A 20,423-nucleotide genomic window follows, 5' to 3' on the forward strand; every position below is an offset into this window, starting at 1 on the left:
TCAAATATGTCTTAAAAGAAACGGTAACACTTTATTTGACGGGTTGTGAATAAGACTGTCATGACAGCGTCATAAACATGACATAACGCCTGTCATGAACATGAGTAAGTCTTCATGAATATTTATGACTGTTGTCATAAAGTGTCATTCGGTAAGTTATGACACTTTTAATACGAAGTTGATATTATTCAAAATGTCTTTGTTATGACAACTTGTCATTAACCAAGAAATCATGATCTGACATAAATTAGTTTATGATCATGATTAGATCTCATTATAAAAGTATTACTGCTTAAACTAATAATGTAGCTTTATGTTATTAAAGCTAAAGTTTAATCAGTAATACTTTTATAACACATTTATATCAGATCATGATTTCTTGGTTAATGACAAGTTGTCATAACAAAGACATTTTGAATAATATCAACTTTGTATGTATTAAAAGTGTCATGATTTACCGAATGACACTTTATGACAACAGTCATAAATATTCATGAAGACTTACTCATGTTCATGACAGGCGTTATCTCATGTTTATGATGGTGTCATGACAGTCTTATTCACAACCCGTCAAATAAAATGTTACCAAAGAAACATTACTTTGTAATTTAATGCCTCTGTCTCTTTAAGAAGACAGAGGCATTCTGTCTTCTTAAAGAGAAGACAGAATGCCTCTGTCTTTCTGTCTGCTCTTTCTGAAACCCCGCCTTCAGGAAGTCATGAGCTCAGCAGGTGTTTGCCAATTGCTGCTGGCTAGTCTGAAGGAGCTGAGTGGCGGCGTTTTGGGGGAGGGCTGCTCTGTGAGGCGGAAAATTGGAAACTGCAGAGGAGGAGCTGTTTCTCAAAGGCGGGGCTAGGTCCACCCAGGCGTTTTCCACAGCTGACGCTTTGCCATGGAGATTAAAGGATTTCTCAAACATGCATCAAAGAATCGACACAACTCTAATTATGTTTTTGATGAGGGAATTACATTGTAATGCGATCCAAATCTAAAAAAAGCTGATTTCATATGATACTGCCCCTTTAAAAAATAATAATAATAAAAAAATTTACCTTTAACTTCCGCTCTACTGTAGACACAAAGGCAAAAAGGTAAGGCCACTTAAGGGTGAATACAAATAACTTCTTACTGCTGCTACTTCATGAGCAACAGAGATACTAGAGGGTGAAGTAAGCTGGTCTAGATCTGTGGTTTCAAAGTTTCTTTCTCACAATCTTGTATTTTTGAAAACATGAAACCAACGTGTGAAAAGAGAAAGACTCATGCAGCTCAAACAAAACATCCTTTTGAACTTTGTAAAGGACCATAGCAAAGGTCACATCTACTTATAAAAGCTTGTGTGAAAGAAACGAGGAAGGAATTCCCCCAATGACGGACCATGCATAACAGTTAGCTGGACATGGGGTTTTACCAACAATTAATGTTTTACCCCAACGTAAATTAAACTAATCAGTACAGCCATATTACAACATCCAGCTTAATTAAAAACTCAACCAGGTAGTTTGAAAATTTGGTTAACAAGTAGGCCTGTCATGATAAATTCCGCCGGACAATAAATTGTCCTAGAAATTATTGTGAAAAACAATAATATTGTTGTTTTGAGACCGTTTTCCAGCAATAATATAACATAATGCAAAAACACATTCTCACAAATCAGTAAACTTTACATTCTATCGAAAATTTAACACTGGAACCAGAAGACGTTTTAAATATCCAACAAAAACAACAGAAACTATAATAAAATGAATTATGGAGACTCTAGTTGAGACCAAAGCACCAGACTGAAGACTAACCATCCAATCTTTGTTAGAGATAGAAAAACATGGAAATTATTGAGTGTGTTTTAATTTATCATGCGAACAATTGATTTGATCACATGATTTAATCTGGCCTATTAACAATACAATTCAAAATTACTTTATTCATCCCAAAGGGAAATTAAATGTTGCTGCAACTCTGAATGCTGATGATGTTCAAAAGCAGTCAGTCTTACAACTAACCTGTAGAGGGCTCTGACTGTATGGCAGTCTCCCAACAGGTAAATATTTAATCAGGAGAGACGATTTTCCACAGTAACAAGAAAGTTGTGGTAAGCACTGCTAATCCACCTCATTTGCTTTTGCCACTCCATTTTAAATCTAAAATCCAGATTAGAAAGCTGGGAAAAGATGGTTTGAACTTCCTCTACATCCTCCGTTTTGGCTCGTCTGGGATTTTAATCGTAGTTCAGCTATAATTTGAGCTTTTGAAAAGCTAATCAGCTGCTCCCAGTTGTGAAAAAACACCTCATTTCCACGGTTACGCATTGTAACAAGTGTCCAAAAGTTTTAAAAAAGTAAAAAAAATAAAAATAAAAAAAAAAGGTCAAACAAAAAGCCTCCCAGTTGTACATCATTAAAACCAGAGGGAATAAATATTAAAAACACCACCACCTAGTAGACAAAACTCCAGAAAAAGGAAGAAATCAGATCGAAAGCGGATCCAACATGGCGCCACCAAGACCAACAATCGAGAGAAGAATCTCGAGAAAATCTCCAAAAATCAAATTAAAAACAAAGATTTGGAAACATGCCTGCTTTCCTTTAAAGTGCAGAAAAAAATAAAAGTCAAAGTCATGGAAAAAACCACAACAAATAATTCTGTTATTTGTTTTTGTTTCTCTTAATAAGCTAATCTATAACTGCCAATAAACAACGGATCGAGTTTCTCATTGGATAGTGAGAATCAAAGCCACTGAATAAATATGTTAAACATAAAACTACGCGCCATTCTGACATAATTTAATGATGGTTTTGGTTTGATAGCCACAAAATGGATGATTTTCACCAAAGTTGGCATCTGAATCAGGCATGTCCAAAGCAGCATCAGGAGCCATTGAAGTAGTTTTGCAAGAACCTGGACTGCAGATCCAGAATGGTGAAAAATCTGTCCTGCCATTAAGTGAACCTTTTTTAGGGTGAAATAGAAAATGTTCGCTGTAAACACAAATGCTTTTATTTTATTTGTCCTGTTTCTGTGCTTTAGTTGTAATATTATGTGATATTAAAACACATAAACATGAAGCGACTTTTAGTTATAAACAGACTTGGGCGCAGTCTTTCATCAAGCAAAAGTTTTTGAACAAAGTTAGTTGTTTTTTTGCTGGTCATAGACTAAAAATATCTACACTACAAAAACCTAACAAACCTTCCAACTTTATTTTTAATTAAGACAAAGGTATGAGATCTCTCCTCAGACCCACAATAATTTATTTCCCGGTGTTTTTTATTATTAAAAAGAAGATTTGCTGTCTAATTTATTGCTAAGAAAGTAAAAAGAAGAAAATTAAAAATTAAATTATGCTTACATTTGTAATTATGGTGAAAAAATATGGACACCCAGGTGTTCATTTTATTAATTTTTTTTGCATTAGCACCAACTTAAATAATGAAAATAGTATATCAACCAGTGATTAGCGGATACTACAAAAAAGAAAAACACTAAAACTTTTTTTTTTTAATCTAAAAAACTTTTACTTTATTTGTAAAAACAAAAGAAAGAAAAATAAATTTGGTTTTCCCCAAATATTTCCTAAAACTTTATAGATTTTAATTTAATCTTGGCTCATGGGATTGATCCATCTTCACACAACAACAACACAATATTACACACAAGTAATAAACTTGTTTTCTAGTTCATGGGTACTCCACCCCGTTCTAATGCCGCCCTGGGCCGCTGCCCATATCAAAAACTACAATTCTGTGATATTTACCGTACTACAATCATCCATGTTATCTGTTGTTTGAATGAGAAAGAAAACCCTAAAAATTATCCAAAAATGCAACACACTTAGATACCAACATGCCTTATATAACTTTGCTTTAAAAAGGGTGTGAAAACCTGCACAGACATGTCTTCAGGAGCTTCAACATTATAATATAATGACAGCATGCTGGCAGAAAGTAGCGAAATACAAGTCCTAAAATAACCCAGGGTCAGAGTAATGTGCATCTCCTCCATCAACAAGCACATGTATAATTTTTCCCACTGAGAGGAAATCTTATAAATCCAAAATAGGGCAGTAGGGTTCTCATCGTCAGACAGCATGGCCTCAAACGGAGCCAATGTAAACAGGATGCGACTGCCTTCTTTGGCTTTAGTAAAGTGAAAGCAGCTCCGTACTGGAGAGCAAACCAACATCAATTGTTGTTTCTTTCCCATCCTTATCCAACAGGCTCACAGTTCATTCATAAAAAGGAATCTCTTCAAAGCCTTTAAAATAACAACATTACAAAATAGACCTAAACAAAGCTCTTCCCGTTCTTTTGGTCACCATGCTACGTTAGCATGCTAGCAGGGAAGGTCACAAGTCATCAAAGCGTCAGCCTGAAGCGCATGGCTGTTAGACACTGAGATACTGAACTCAACAAATTAAAAACAACGCTCAGGCGTTGACAAAGGCCCTGCTGAACGCATTGCGTAATCTCAGGCTCCACCCGCCAACACACAAACTGGCTGGCTGGGCCTGCTGAAGGCGCAGTAAACAGTCTGGATCGGCTGGACGCTTGTTTATCTTAAACAAAAAAAAACGGCACCTGTAACTTTTCAGCCTCAGCTGAAGTCAAAATGAATTTATAAGCAGCTTGAAAGCAGAGGAAGCAGCTTGTTTTGTCCAAACAGACCAAATTAGAGCGACAGAGAAGCCTTTAAAACCATTTCAGTTCGGCTACTCTTATAAAAAGAAGTATTAGTCAACACTTTACAACTCTGACGGTGAGAGCAGAAAACCGTTTCTGGGGTTTTCCCTCAAGATATGAGCCTGGCTTGATTGCTCAAAGCAATAAAAGAGGAACTGCGTTCGGAATATTGTCTCAAGGGAAGGACTTTCTTTTTTCAAGTTCTACCCATTATTGGTAAAGAAATGTTGCAAGATGGCTTTAATTTAAAAGCGCAGCCCTTTAAACCTCACACTGAGTCACTGCACAACAATAATTCAGGACGGGGTTTTTTTCCCTAAATATGATCAAGATTATGTTTGTTGCGCCATGTAGTGCTGCACAATACCACAAAAACATGCATCAAACATCAATTACAATTAACTCGCATTTCCCCAACTCCAATCTAATCGGATTAATCAACTAATTTAGTAATCGATTAATCGTTAACTGGAGCATAAAGGATCCTGAACAGAAACATTTGCTGAAAAAAAAAAAAAAAAAACATTTTAGATGCAAACCCTTCTTTATCAGTAAATATATTCAACCAAAGATTCCTTAAGCAGCAGTTTTAGTTTCACCTGGTTGAAACTGTAAAGAAATTTAAAAATTATTAATCGGTTAATTGAAATAAATAAATAAATAACTAAATAAATAAATCAGCCCTACATTATACTAATATTAAGTGAAGTAGAAATGGCTTTAATAAGTATTTATTGATCTGCCAATATTGCATTTCTGTAGAATATTTATTTTTTATTTAGAAAAGGTAATTGAATTATTTGTATTTTTACATATTTTTAATATTAAGGGATTAAATGAAAAATCTGCAAAATGTGCCATTTTTTAAGTGATTAATCATCAGAATAAAATGGTAGAATCCAATCACATTTTGCACAAGACTTTGGATTCCAGCCCATAAAATATACATTTAGTGGATATTCAAGAGATTATTCAACTGGTTAAATATATTATTAATATATAAAATGTGACTGCTTAGCTTTGGGATATGATGTCCAACAAAATATTGTCATTTTTAATTGTAATAGTCCTACTGCCAATACTAATATTTAATCTGACGTACATCAGAAATTTATGATTTTAAACCTGCCTAATAATAAAATCTAGAAGCAATTTTTAAAAAGCATAAACTTTTGGTGATACCTTACTAAAATGACTTTCAAGACTTATTTCCTTTAGTTTCAGACATGTTTTTCTTTCTGTTTTCATCAACAACATGCACAACAAATTTTTAAACACCTTCTCTTCCAAGAATTTGCAGAGTGATCATTAAAATCAAACAGTCATTTTCTAAGACACATCTATGGCAAAGAAAACAATGGCTGTTTGTTTTCGAAGCACGTTTGAAATTCCTTCTCCTTTCTCTCTCAGGCGCATGTAAACACGCAGCTAATTGATTGCGTAACAGCCGTGTATTTCTGCACTTTGCAGAAACACGCAAGCAGGGAAGCATGGCCGACTCTGATCCGTTTTATTGAAGCCGGACCCAGAATTACTCCCGCTGTGATGAGAACCAAACGTGCACGGGGAGAAAATGGTCTGAGCTTATCTGGCTGCATTTGCATCATAGCACCTTGGTCAATACCATCTCACTAAGAGGATTACACTCTGTCTGGACTCCAGAGGATATTACATATGGACGCCATGCTATATTCTACAGCTGCACGTATACAAAGTGCTGTATGGAAGCTATTTATTTGCAGCCTGTGTTTATGTTAGATATAAAGGGCTATTGAAGTGTTTTAGATGCAAACCTCACAGATTTAGGTGCAAGTTCTGCCTCACTGCACCAGTCTGAAGATTTTTCCTAAAGTGCACGTGCCACACTGACGCGACTGCAGATCTTCACTCATGTAATTTTCATCGTGCGACTGAAATTAGAGAGAAAAAGGTGATTTTTTGGGAACCCGGATCACTTGAGGCACTAAGGGTGTGATCAGAAATGTTCAAGATGGAATGCACTCCTTAACAAATGTCACATTGGTGACAATATTTCTGACTTGAGTGACTTTAACTAGGGATGCACCGATCCACTTTTCTCACTTCCGATACTGATATCTGAGGTTTAGATACAGAAAAACAGTGCTGAACCTACTTTAAATGTTTTTAAACAGACATAAATATGCCAAATTACACATTTATTTTACATCTCTGCACCAGTACAGTCACACTTACAGTGGTGTGAAAAAGTGTTTGCCCCCTTCCTCATTTCCTGTTTTTCTGCATGTTTGTCACACTTAAGTGTTTTGGAACATCAAACCAATTTAAAAAATAGTCAAGGACAACACAAGTAAACACAAAATGCAATTTGTAAATGAAGGTGTTTAGTATTAAAGGAGAAAAAAAATCCAAACCATCATGGCCCAGTGTGAAAAAGTGATTGCCCCCCTCGTTAAAATAGATTATAACTGTGGTTTTTAACACCCGAGTTCAATTTCTATTGCCACACCCAGGCCTGATTATTGCCACACCTGTTTTCAATCAAGACATTACTTAAATAAGAGCTGCCTGACACAGTAAAGTCCACCAAAAGATCCTTAAAAGCTACACATCATGCCGAGATTGAAAGAAATTCAGGAACAATTGAGAAAGACAGTAATTAAGATCTATCAGTCTGGAAAGGGTTATAAAGCCATTTCCAAAGCTTTGGGAATCCAGCGAACCACAGTGAGAGCCATTATCCACAAATGGCGAAGACATGGAACAGTGGTGAACCTTCCCAGGAGTGGCCGGCCGCCCAAAATCACCCCAAGAGCGCAGCGACGACTCATCCAAGAGGTCACAAAAGACCCCACAACAACGTCCAAAGAACTGCAGGCCTCACTTGCCTCAGTTAAGGTCAGCGTCCATGCCTCCACCATCAGAAAAAGACTGGGCAAAAATGGCCTGCATGGCAGAGTTCCAAGAAGAAAACCACTGCTGAGCAAAAAAAACATTAGAGCTCGTCTCAATTTTTCCAAAACACATCTTGATGATCCCCAAGTCTTTTGGGAAAATATTCTGTGGACCGATGAGACAAAAGTGGAACTCTTTGGAAGGTGCGTGTCCCATTACGTCTGGCGTAAAAGGAACACTGCATTTCAGAAAAAGAACATTATACCAACAGTAAAATATGGTGGTGGTAGTGTGATGGTCTGGGGCTGTTTTGCTGCATCAGGACCTGGAAGACTTGCTGTGATAAATGGAACTATGAATTCTGCTGTCTACCAAAGGATCCTGAAGGAGAATGTCCGACCATCTGTTCGTGAATTCAAGCTGAAACGAACTTGGGTTCTGCAGCAGGACAATGATCCTAAACACACCAGCAAGTCCACCACTGAATGGCTGAAGAAAAACAAAATGAAGACTTTGGAGTGGCCTAGCCAAAGTCCTGACCTGAATCCTATTGAGATGTTGTGGTATGACCTTAAAAAGGCTGTTCATGCTGGAAAACCCTGTAATGTAACTGAATTAGAACAATTCTGCAAAGATGAGTGGGCCAAAATTCCTCCAGAACGCTGTAAAAGACTCATTGCAAGTTATCGCAAACGCTTGATTGCAGTTGTTGCTGCTAAAGGTGGCCCAGCCAGTTATTAGGTGTAGGGGGCAATCACTTTTTCACACTGGGCCATGATGGTTTGGATTTTTTTCTCCTTTAATACTAAACACCTTCATTTACAAATTGCATTTTGTGTTTACTTGTGTTGTCCTTGACTATTTTTTAAATTGGCTTGATGTTCAGAAACACTTAAGTGTGACAAACATGCAGAAAAACAGGAAATGAGGAAGGGGGCAAACACTTTTTCACACCACTGTAAATACTTGGACAAACAACTTTCATTTGTTCAGTCAGTAAAATCAGGAGTTTGACAGCCATTGCAAAATTAGTAACAAAAAACAAACAGGTCGACTTCATTAGTCAAACATGTACAAAAATAAGCAGCAACAAACCTTCTTTCAAATGTTTCAGAGAGTGCATTTACTAATAATATAATGGGAAATAAAAACCAAAGAATGGCGTCACTCAGAGCACAAATCGTAGAATTAGACTGAGTAGTTGTTCCATTTTCAGAATCGATACAAATATTAATATCGGATCGGTGAATCTCTACTCCAGGCATTTTATTATTCATTTGTTGTTCCATATTTATTTATTCTTATTCAGAAGTTTGTTTGCGAAACAAAAGAAAGTTGAGAATTTTATTTGAGACCATACTAACACATTGCTTATTCGATCAAATATCTTGAAATTAAATTAACAGTGTTAATTTAAAATATGCTATTAGTTATGTTTAAAGCCAGAAAGAAATTATTGCAAATTAATTTACAAAGTTCTTTGTCTTAAACTCAAGTTGTACGAATAGTTGTATCACTTGAATTGGAACAGGAAGTACAATTTTAAAAGTAAAACTGTGAGTAATACTTTAAAACAAATGTGCATTTTGGTGCAGGGAGTAAAAGTATGGAACAGTTTGGATGAGGAATAGAGGAAAAAATTAGAAAATTCACAAAAATATATGCTTAAACTTCATTATACCTACCAACCAAACCATACTCATGGTGTGGTAAAATGTTGTTTTTCTTGACTTAGAAACTGTTCTGTTTCAAAAGTTTCATGAGCGCCTTGGTCCGGTTCATGCTGCTGCCAGGAGCTACAGAAACTAAAACACTACAGTCAAAGTTCACCAGGATGACTGCAGCAAAGCAGAGCAAGACAAACAAAACACTCAAGTCAGAAAATAAAAATCCACCGCTGTACTACATCATTTATCAAATTAATTTAACATAAGGAGACAGAAACTGACAGGAAAAATTCTGGACTGAGATATCCAGAGAGATTCATGCGCAGATTATTTCTACTTTATCCAACTAAACCATAAGTAATGTAAAGTAATTAAAAGTGAAAGTGATGAACAACAATTATTAGATTCATAAAACGCACAAACATCAACAATACAGTCTGTACATCCACTGGTAAAACAACCAAACTGATGGTTAAAAATCAAGAATATTTTGCCATTCAATTATATTTAAGGTCTAAATAGAAAAATGTGCACAGGATTGAATAAGATCCATTGTTTTGTTTTTTTGATTATTTCACAAATTATCTTTTCCATTTTTATAAACTGGCTTGCAGATATTGATGCTGGACTGTCTATCAATCTATCTACCTATCAATCAATAGTGGTAGTCTCTTGACTCACATGTAAGACAGTGTTACAAAGGAAGTGTCCAAAGCCTCACAGCAAACTAAAGACATGTTACTTCCTGCAGAAATGCTAACGTCCAACAAAAGACACAGGAGTATTTTCAAAAAGCCTCCACAAATGTCTTTCTCTGACTCAGTAGAGACAGATTACACTCCTTCCAACCTCAATCATTTCTGTATTTAAAAAAATAAACTTTTAAGTGATTTTCAGTGACAATTGTGACAAAATATGTTCAAAATCCAGCTGCACATCTAACCTTGTTGGAATAAATCAATTAATTGTTCCCTTTTTGAAAGGCAGTTTTATTTACACATATTTTGACGTTTTGGATATTAAAAATATCTTCTAGTTAAAATGTAACATTTTAGTTTGAAATTAAAGTTGATCATCTTTGAGAATGTGTTCTTGCATTATTATTCCACTGTTATATTACATAAAAATGGTCTCAAAATGACAAAATTATTGTTTACTGCAATAAACAATTTACTGTCCAGCAAAATTTGACAGGATCACAGATCTGTAAGTTGAATATAATGCATGCATGCAACAGATTGTAGTTAATTAGATATCAGGCATTATTTGGCATAAAATAGTAACCTAAAATTATCCAAACACAGGAATCCGTTTCATTGACGAGGGACTGAACTTTCTGGACATTTGAGTATTAAAAAAATGTTATTACTTGGGACATTACTTGCGTTGCGCGGAGCTTTCACTTCCGCCCGAGTTGTTGACGAAAGCCAAGTGTTAGCAGCATAACGTCCAATTTTCAAGGGGATTTTATTGCTTGATGATAATGCCCGGGTTTTCATCGTTTTTGGGGGGACCAATAAGCATCCTTAAAATGACGGGAGCGATGCCTGGAGTACGGCAGCCTTTCTCCTCCAGGAGCTGCTGGTTCAGATCGAACAGAGGGAAGAGCGCTGCAGGAGTATTTATACAGGTAAGCAGATAGACTTAACACGGCAGGCAGCTGAGTAGTTGATAGTTACAGTGTAAGTGTAACTTTACAGATGAACCGCACAATAAATTTCATATCATCCTGGTCTCAACAAATGGAAATCATCGTGGTGGTACATGGCTGGTAGATGAGTTTCTGAGTGTGACGAACGAAGGTCCCATAAATATCAATGTATCGTCTATCAAACTTTCCAAGCAGCATTTATGCAAAGCCAACAAGCTAATAATATTTTTTTTACTTGTTTCTCTGCCACTCTTGATGTAGATGTTCAGTGGCTGATATGCAACAACTTACAAAGACTGGTGAAAAAGTGTAATTAAAGATATCGCCATCAATGTGTTCAGTAGCAGCATCACAATGACATGTTTTACTGATGCTGTGCAGCCGTACTGGTGACCACGCTCTAAAACTGGGTTCCCACTGTGATTACCATCTACGGAAACATCCGAAAATCTCTGGTCAGGACCTCCATCTGCAATTTATTTGATGGATCAGATGCAGTTTTGTGCTCTTATGACCAAGATAACGCAACCAATGAGAGGTAGAGGTTTTCTGGGAAAATCATGCAATGTGGGCTCTGGCTTACCAGACATCTGATTACTGCACACTGACAAAAACATGAGCATTGATAGACCCTATTGATCACTGATTGAGTGATATTCCAGTCTCCTGAATGACATGTTTAAGTCTCCATGCTTTTTCAAATCAACCAGCTTACAAAAACACTGGTTCGACATGCCGAGCTTTAACTTTAACAGGTGAATGCATCCAAGTATTATTGTTCCATCTACCCAGTGTTTACTTCTCATACTGTTCCAATCAGTATGAGTATGGGTCTGGTCTGATTGGAACCAGACCAGACCCATTTTTTTTAGTTTTTGTAGTTGTTTTGTTTATTTATTTTGTATATCTGACATGTCTTCCAGTTCCAGCACTAAATTTTCAATAAAATGTAAAGTTTATTGATCTCTGAGAATGTGTTCTTGGATTATTATGCCATTATTGTCATTATATTGCTTGAAAATGGTCTTGAATAACAATATTATCATTTATCACAATTATTTCTGGGACAACTTATCGTTCAACAAAATTTGTTATTGTGACAGGCCTATTGAAACCTACTCAATATCGTTTCTGCTTAAAATCATACCTTTGAGTTGAAAAAAATAAAAACTATCATAAAAGCTTAAATCAAGAAAGAAAAAAGTTTCTTTTTTGTGTTGAACAAACAGTTTACAGAACTGAAGTGATATTTAAATTAGTAAATGCAACATTTCTTTGAAAAACAGCATTGTTTTTAAAAAATATGCACCTCTGGTTTCTGTTTTTCTGACCTGCTGGTTCTGATTTTGACTACTTTTCTAACAATTATACCCAATGGAGACCTGGGCTAAAGATATTGTAGTTTTGAATTAGAAATAGACATTATTCGGCATAAAATAATAACCTGAAAGTCTCCAATCACAGGAATGGGTTTTATTGATGGGGGTTTGACCATATTGGACATCTGAGAACAAAACAGCATTACATTATAGCATTGTATTACTTGAAAATGGTCTCAAAAACAACATTGTTGTTTTTCGCAATAAATTCTGGAACAATTTATCATCCAGTAAAATGTGCTATTGTGACCTGATCACCATTCAGAGAAAAATCAGGGGAAAACTGGCTGACCCCGATGTTTGGAGCAGAAACAACAAACATTATCAGCCATCATCGTTACAATGTGACCTCTGAGTCTCAATCAGTTTGAACTATAAAGCGACGCTGAGGCATCTTATCACCAACCTTCCTGAAGCACACACACACATACACACACCGTTTGTACAAGACATCTGGATCCGACGTGTTCGAGCTGCACCATTTTAATTACAACATTCATCACGGTGCCTGCACAGTCGGAGGAGTCAATAAATCGTGCGCTGCTCACGGTCAGCAGCTAAGGTACAAGAAGGACTGGTTTAGACGGCGCATTTTAAAACCTCACAGGCCTCACAGTCACGTAACAACACGCAGCTGGTTTTAATCGAAAACTGACACAGAAGTTCCAACTTCCAGCCGACCCAAATGACCCCCGAGCGCCGAGGCAAGAGAGAGCCGCGCTGGTTTATGGACGGCAGGGCCTCGGCACTGAATCTGTAAGACCCAAAGCCACCAGAGGTGATAAATATCGTAAAAAAGAAGAAAGTGGAGGCGTTTCAACACTGTGTGAGTTTACAGCATGTCCGAAAGAATGCGGTAACAGGAGTCCAAAGGGGAGGTTTCGAAATAAACAACCGATGCAGCACAAAATTTAACAAAGTACCACTTAAATTCTTAAAAACCAAAATTTAAACTGAAATACAGATCATAGGTGTATTTCTGCTATGTGGTGCTTATGTATACATTACTTTTTTCCCTGTGGTCCTCAAGTCGCTTAACAGCATTTTACAACCAGTGTACGCAACTCATTGCAGCCAGTAGTCATAATAACATGAATAAATTCCTGCCTGCTTACGAGTATTTCAAGTTCAAATCGTAATCGTTATTGCAATATTCATATTTTGTTAGGTGTTGCATTTAATGGACCATTCTTTCAAAGTCTATTTGGCCAATTACACTTAAAATTACCCCTGGCAGATTTAGCAACATATTTCTCTTAGCTGGAAGTAATATTAATGTTATGGTGCAACTTGAACCTGATTAGGGTGATGGAAAGGAGGCCTTCCAAAATACCAGTTCCTCCACTGGTATTTTTGGAAGAAAAAGAGGTTTTGACTCCAATGATAACAAAAATAGTATTGATGGCTATTTTTAAATAAAAATCTAATTTAAAAAACACTTTTTTTTTTACTACTAAGCAGCACAATGGTAGTTGTTAATTTGCCATAAATTAGTATTGTCAAAACAAGGCTTAATAGATATATATAGTATTAAATGGCATTTTGATCCACTGGTTCCTCTTGTCCAGCTTTAAAAAGTAAAAAGCAGTGTAGTTTCCACATTAAAGGTTAACGAATAACAAAATATTCCAAATTTATTTCTCTCCAATTGCATTGTGAACATGAATCAGCACTACACTTAAAATAATTAACAAGAACGCTCAACAGAATACAACAACGTTGCTCAGTTTTATTATTCGATATGGATCTGGATAATATTGGAAATCTCAGAGTTATAAGGAAATTATTTATAATTAACAGGGAGATTGTTGTTTATTAATGAAAGCCATGCTAACTTATAACAAATGGATGTTATATACAGAACTCAATCATTTTGTCTTGGTTTTAAATTACTGGCAAGTCATTTTATTACAACTTCTCTCAGAAAGTCTCAATATAAAAATAATTACCACCAACGCATATTTATGTTGGAAACAATATTTTCAATGCTGTTCTTAAATTATTAAAACTCTTCAGTAAATATCAGAATAAATAAATTTCAAGTAGACTAAATTTTTTTTTTTTTAAATAATTGATAAAACGTCCCAATCACCTACTACTTAAAGGGAAAGTGCTATAAGAAATTAACTATGAGAGAGAAACACATCCAAGTAAACTCTAAAACAAATGGATGTGCTTTAAGTTTCATTCTACAAATAATATTAATCAAGAGTTTGATGGTACACTGGATTGTGGAGCTGATTGCGGGAGTTTTCGCTCACTGGCGTGCAACCAACAACGTTTTGTCTCCTCATCCAGCAGTACAGAAATCTTAGACTGCAACACACCCCTGAAATGTATATTTTATGAAGCGGATAAACTGGTACATCAACAAAAGCCTTGAAAAATCCCACCACACAACAATGCAATCAGATCGTCATCAACACATTTTGTACAAACAGTCCTTTCATCTGAAGCGCCATTATCCTTATATGAGAATAATAGGACCCATTCATAAGAATCTGTCAGTGGTGTCTAAACAAAGTCCTTATTAGTACCGTTCTTTAATGTGTCTAAATGTTTTGAAAAGAATCAGGCTTTGTATTTAGTAAATACGCCATGAGCTGGTTATTATAAACACATTAAAGTAATTACATCCAAAGCAGCACAATGGTATTTGTTACTTTGTTATGGATTAATAAGGTAAAAAACCAAATATGATCAACATGTCTGTATTACTATTGGTATTAAATATCAATTAGATTCACTAGTCCAAGTTCTCCAGCTTAGTTAGTTAGAAAGATTAGATAATCCCAATTAAATCTGGAATTTATTAGCAAAATTAGGAGATACACCAAGGTAAAGTTTACTCTTGTCACATAAAATAATGAAATCCTAGAGCAGAAAAAGACAAAATGTGGCTTGGAAACTATATAAAGATTTCTTTGCTTTTGCATATTGTAAACATGTTTTGATTCTGTATATTTAAATGGTATCATATCACCTACTACATTACAGTGGGAAAAAAAAGATTTACGTGCCACATCCAGGCCTGATTACTGCCAAAAAACTGAAATAAAAGCTTTCTGACAACATGAAGTAGGCGAAAAGCTCGACAAATAAACCCAATGTAGAGAAAGTCACAGTCGTGCATCAGTCTGGAAAGGATTTCAAAGCCATGTCTGACGTTTTGGGATGCTAATTTGAGTCATTACCTACAAATAGAAAAAGCCTGGAACATGGTAGATCTTCACAGAAGAAGCCAATCTACAAAAAATACTCCAAGAGAGAATTGATGATTCATCCAGGAGGTCGCAATAAACCAGAACATTTAATCAGACTTCAGTAGCCTGAGTCAAGGTCAGAGTTTATGAGTCAACAACGAGAAAGAGACTGGGTCAAATCTCCCATCCATGGGAGGTTCATGGACAAACCCATTACTGATAAAAAACCAAAACGCGTCTTTATGATCTCAAAAACATCTCGGGAGGATAAACGTAGAACTTTTTGCAAGGTGTCTTGTTACATCTGGTTTAAAAAAAGCTAAAACTGCATTTAGGACAACCAATTAATGTGACGATGTTGAGCTGCTCCACTCCAAAACCTGGAGGACAGAACCATAAGTTCTGCTCTGCTTTAGGAAATCCTGGAGTGGAGGGTCTGGCCATTGGTTTGTAACCTTAAGCTGAAGAGCCCTTGGTTTACACAGCTGGATAACATTCAAAACCACACAAGCAAATCCAGCTCTGAATGAGTCAAACAAAAACAAATAAACAATGCAAAGGTTAGGGATCGGCCTACTCAAAGTCTGGACGTAAGAAGTTGTAGGATGATCTTAAAAAGATAGCTAGCTCTCAGAAACCCTTCAGTGTTAGTTGATTAAAACAATTCAGCAAAGAAGATTGTGCCAAAATTGCTTCACAGCAATATAAAATACACCCCAATTACTACAAACTTATCAGGTGTAGAAAACAATATTTAAATAAAATCAGGTTGGTGTTGATAGCGTTTATTAACGGGGAAAAAAGCTAACACATTTTGTATTTACACTGTTTATATCTTGATATAGGAGTGTCCTTTTAAAGCATAAATGTTTTATAATCCTGGGTAAATGTTGTGGTAATGTTTGAATTAAAGCTTTTAATCATTAAAGTCTCCAGATGCATCAGTCAAGCTTCGAATGACAGATAATTTCTGGTTTCCTTATAGGTCTGACCCCTCAGTCCAGATTTTCTTTTTAACGACTTCGACCCATATAAACACGCTCATTTTAATTTAACTACTACATGAAACAAACAAACACTGACATTAAAAATGTGCTGAAGGCTCCGAGGTACATGTGGTTGTTTGGAGCCAAAAAGATAAAAAGGAATTATAATTGGCATTTAAGCATATGTCACTGACCTTTATCGGATTTTTAGTAAACGTAAAAAAGGTGATGCATTTACAAACCAAAGATGAGGGAGTTCACAGGTTTCTTTTTGATTAAAAGAAATCCCAGTTTTCAATTAATAACCTGCCGATCAAGGGCAAAAAACCTAGTAATTGAATGGTGCGTCACTATTGCAGACTACAGTGGAAATCAAGTCCTTGTATTTCTAAGACAATGAAAAGAACAAGTACCCTCATTCATGCAGCTGCATCTGCAGTCATCTTTGTCTATGCTTCATCTGGTTTACACAAAACCTTCAATAGTTTATATTATTCATTTTTTTAAAAATACTTTAGAGAAAAATTAGAATTCTGTGCATTTTATGATGTTATTTTGCATTTTATTTGACTTTTAAGGTAATTATATTTACGTTTATATATGCAAGTAAAAGCTTTATGAAATACTGTTTCACACAATAGATGATCTATCCATTTTTGTTTTTAGCTTGTCGTCTGCCTTCAGATTGCTCGTCGTCTAAAAAAAAACAGACAGCTTTTGTACGAGGCAAACACACCCCCCAAGATGTCAGAGTCACCGGCTTGGAGAATCGGGCTCCTAATTATTTCAACGAAACAAGTTCCTTGTGTGTGTGTATTAATAAATCCTAATTACATCGTACACTAGACCTGGTGGTGATTATCTCAAAAACCAGCGCTGATTGTAAATAAACGGCGGCGAGATCACTGCAGACAACACCACCCACTTCAGCGGAACATTTATGCCGCTCTCGCTTTCTTCCAATACACCGAAAACAATGTAAGAAAGCGCTAAATTCACCAATAACCTTTTCTCTCTTCTTTTGCTTATAACCTGCAATGAATAATGATAATACATTTACCCTAGTTAAGTTTACATTTGAATATTTAGATGATTGCTACTCGCTGCCAGTGAGGTGAAAAAAATAATACAATTTAAAAAAACAAGCGAGAACATGTAATATTTCAAACGGCAGTAATCAACACAGACACCCTACCCTGTTCGAGACAAAAGCCCACTGCAGCCCCTTTCGCTGCCCTTACACAGTTCCCCCTCCCCAGCGTTTCCAGCCCGTCACTGCCTCGCTGACTGACTGGGTCTAACCCAGCTGCTTCGCTCCGACATTTTCCTATCTGCTCCCTGAACCCTCGCTTCAAACACAACGCTTCACTGGTACACGAGCGGATCCTGAAATGTGTCTCGGGCTGTTTATGTGTCATAAACTACTTCAATGTGTGTAAGGCACGTGGCGTACAACTATACCGAGCCCACGCAAACACTTAAACGTTCATTTTCGCACGCAGTTTACGTAAAGTTAGCTCTTACATTAGCCTGCTCGCTGTAAACGTAGCCAGACGGCTAACAAGGATTTCTAACCCAATCAAGAACAGTTTTGCGCTTACCTTCAAACCGGGTCACACGCTCCTACCAACTCATTCGCGTCCTGATTTAACTTAGTGGTGCGCGATTTTAACAGTTATTTTCTAAATCTTGTACGTTAACCGTAGCCTACGGCTGTGTGACGTTCATCGCTGCTTTTGAAAACATCGCAGCCGTTCGTCTGTCGTCCGCTCCGAGAAAAGCCTAGCAAAACATGCAAGACGTGCTCTCATTGGTCGAGTTGAGTCACGTGGCACCCCGAGCCCCCACCGAGCTTATAAGGTCTCCGTCTGCCGGACAGACTAGATGGGTATGTGTCAAACGATTTAAGTGATATTTTGTGGAAGCTGTGAGTAACTCCGCATTTTCTAATGCTGGCAGTGTTATTTGTGCTTTCGCGTTTCGCGGCATGTTAAACGCCTTCATGTGGATTTTAAACGTGGTAAATCGGACTAAAAGGGAAGGAGAGGGAGAAAACAGGAATGGCCGCTTGACGTCATCTTTTCCGCTGCGGTTAGTAGGAACTTTCTCGAAAGATGACGGCTTGAGCTACACAGTGGATACGTTTATTCATGTTGACGTTTGCTGCTTTTATTTTTAGGCCTAGTGTCGGTAACTAAGTGGTTGGGATTAGTTGTCATTTAATGCCCGCCATTTCTTTGTGTGAATGAGTCAGCTTTGAACTGGTTGCGCAGTGGCATTTGCATCAGGGCGGACATGGCGCGCATGCGTCACGGCGCATAATGTTGCAGACCATAAAGTGGGGGGAGGGGCGCAGACTAGACACGAAAACGCCACCGGGACGGGATGGAGACCAAGCAGCAACAGAAAATAAAGAACATAAATTATTCCTAAAAACAAAATAATAAAGCTTATTCTACATTCTATGACGTTGTCTGGAAAAATAAATCTCATTATTTAAATAGATACATACTTAACAATCAGGGGGGTTAAAACATGATATTTAAGCTGAATTTAATTAAACATAGATTGTGGTGTTTAATACCAAACAATATATTTTTAAAAAGATTGAATTTCTTAAATGTGATTGTAATGTCAACACAATTCCTATTCAATTATCTAATTTTTGTAGACAAGTCCTGTTACTTTGGCTCCATGATGTGGAGTAGCAAATATGTTCAAAATAAAAGATATTTTAGGAAAAATGGATTCAAAATATTCATGAATCCCAACTAGTGGATGAAAAGTGTCTTCTGACATTAACTGTATTTTTGAGGATTATATATATATACACACACCAGTATTTGTGTATACACAAATTAGTTTTTGATGCAATTCTATTTGGTTTTATTTAGTTGCTACTAAACTAAAATGGACGAAATATACAGGCTCCAAAAACGGACGGATTAATTGTGCTATTTTGGATTTTTTAAAAATTACATACGCCATTGTCGTTTAAATCGTTAATTTTACTGGAACAATAACTTAATATTAACTAGTCATTGATCTGGATCAGTAAGTATTAACCAAGATAAAGGAAATTGACTTCAGAATTAGTTGAATATATACAACAAAACATTTCTTGTTGCAGTGGAAATGACTTTGATAAATCTTACCTTTTTGTAAAACTGCAACATAAAATTTCACATATTTTCTGATTATTTATGTAAAATATTCTTGGACTGAAATCAAACACAATTCAACTAATTGTGAACTGTAAAACAACATTACGACATAAAGGTTTTATACTTCTACATTTTCTTATTAGATTTAAAACTCTTTATATTTATAAATGTAAGTGGTGAAAAACTGAAAGCCTTATAACTTAATTTTAATGCCTGTAAATGTTTTGTTTAAAACAATGTACCCCTCTGTTCTTATGTTTTAACATTGTAATTTTTCTCATTTTCTTAAGTCATTATGCTTTATTATGTCATATTTTTAAACGTACAGATGCCAATATTGAAAATAAAGTTGATAAAAAGCAGCTTTAAAACTCATCCTGTTTGCCTTTTTTTAGGTACAGTACATACATACAAGCACAAAATTAAATTGTAAGGTATTTATAAGGATATTACTGGGGAATAAATGTATTTTAAAGGTTAATCAGACACACTAACAACTGCATTTAAGTTATTGTAAGCCACAGATGATTAATGTTTGAAATAAAGCAAAATGCCAATATGATTTACAGTTAAAAGGTTAAGACATAAAAGTGTGCTAAAAATAACAGCCACCCCAAAGGTCCAGTCTTACTTCCCACTCGTTTCCTCTGAGCTACTTTGTGATTAGTTTCTGTCTCCACCAGGTGTTTTTCAGTTGTAGATAAATGAATCATCACGTACAGCTCTGTGTCAAACAAAACTAGAAATGTCACAGTAAAATATGCAATGAACAGATTCCCACTTATTAAATGTGTAAAACACAAATACTCCCACCATTTTTAG

The 20,423-nt window shown here is 36.1% G+C and overlaps 1 protein-coding gene across 2 annotated transcripts in view; it reads right to left on the reverse strand.

Annotated features, from left to right (window-relative positions):
• The window catches only part of ankrd12 (ankyrin repeat domain 12), a 56,438-nt gene extending 38,212 nt beyond the window's left edge, over positions 1 to 18,226 (reverse strand). The window contains exon 1 of one of the 2 annotated variants that reach the window (XM_032566400.1): positions 18,039 to 18,226. The gene's annotated coding sequence lies outside the window, so the exon portion shown is untranslated. The remainder of the gene's footprint in view (positions 1 to 18,038) is intronic. The other variant, XM_032566401.1, reaches the window with a different exon arrangement.
• Positions 18,227 to 20,423: the final 2,197 nt, after the last annotated feature.

Source organism: Xiphophorus hellerii, chromosome 6 (genome assembly GCF_003331165.1).
Source record: "Xiphophorus hellerii strain 12219 chromosome 6, Xiphophorus_hellerii-4.1, whole genome shotgun sequence".
In the NCBI taxonomy this organism is placed as follows: domain Eukaryota; kingdom Metazoa; phylum Chordata; class Actinopteri; order Cyprinodontiformes; family Poeciliidae; genus Xiphophorus; species Xiphophorus hellerii.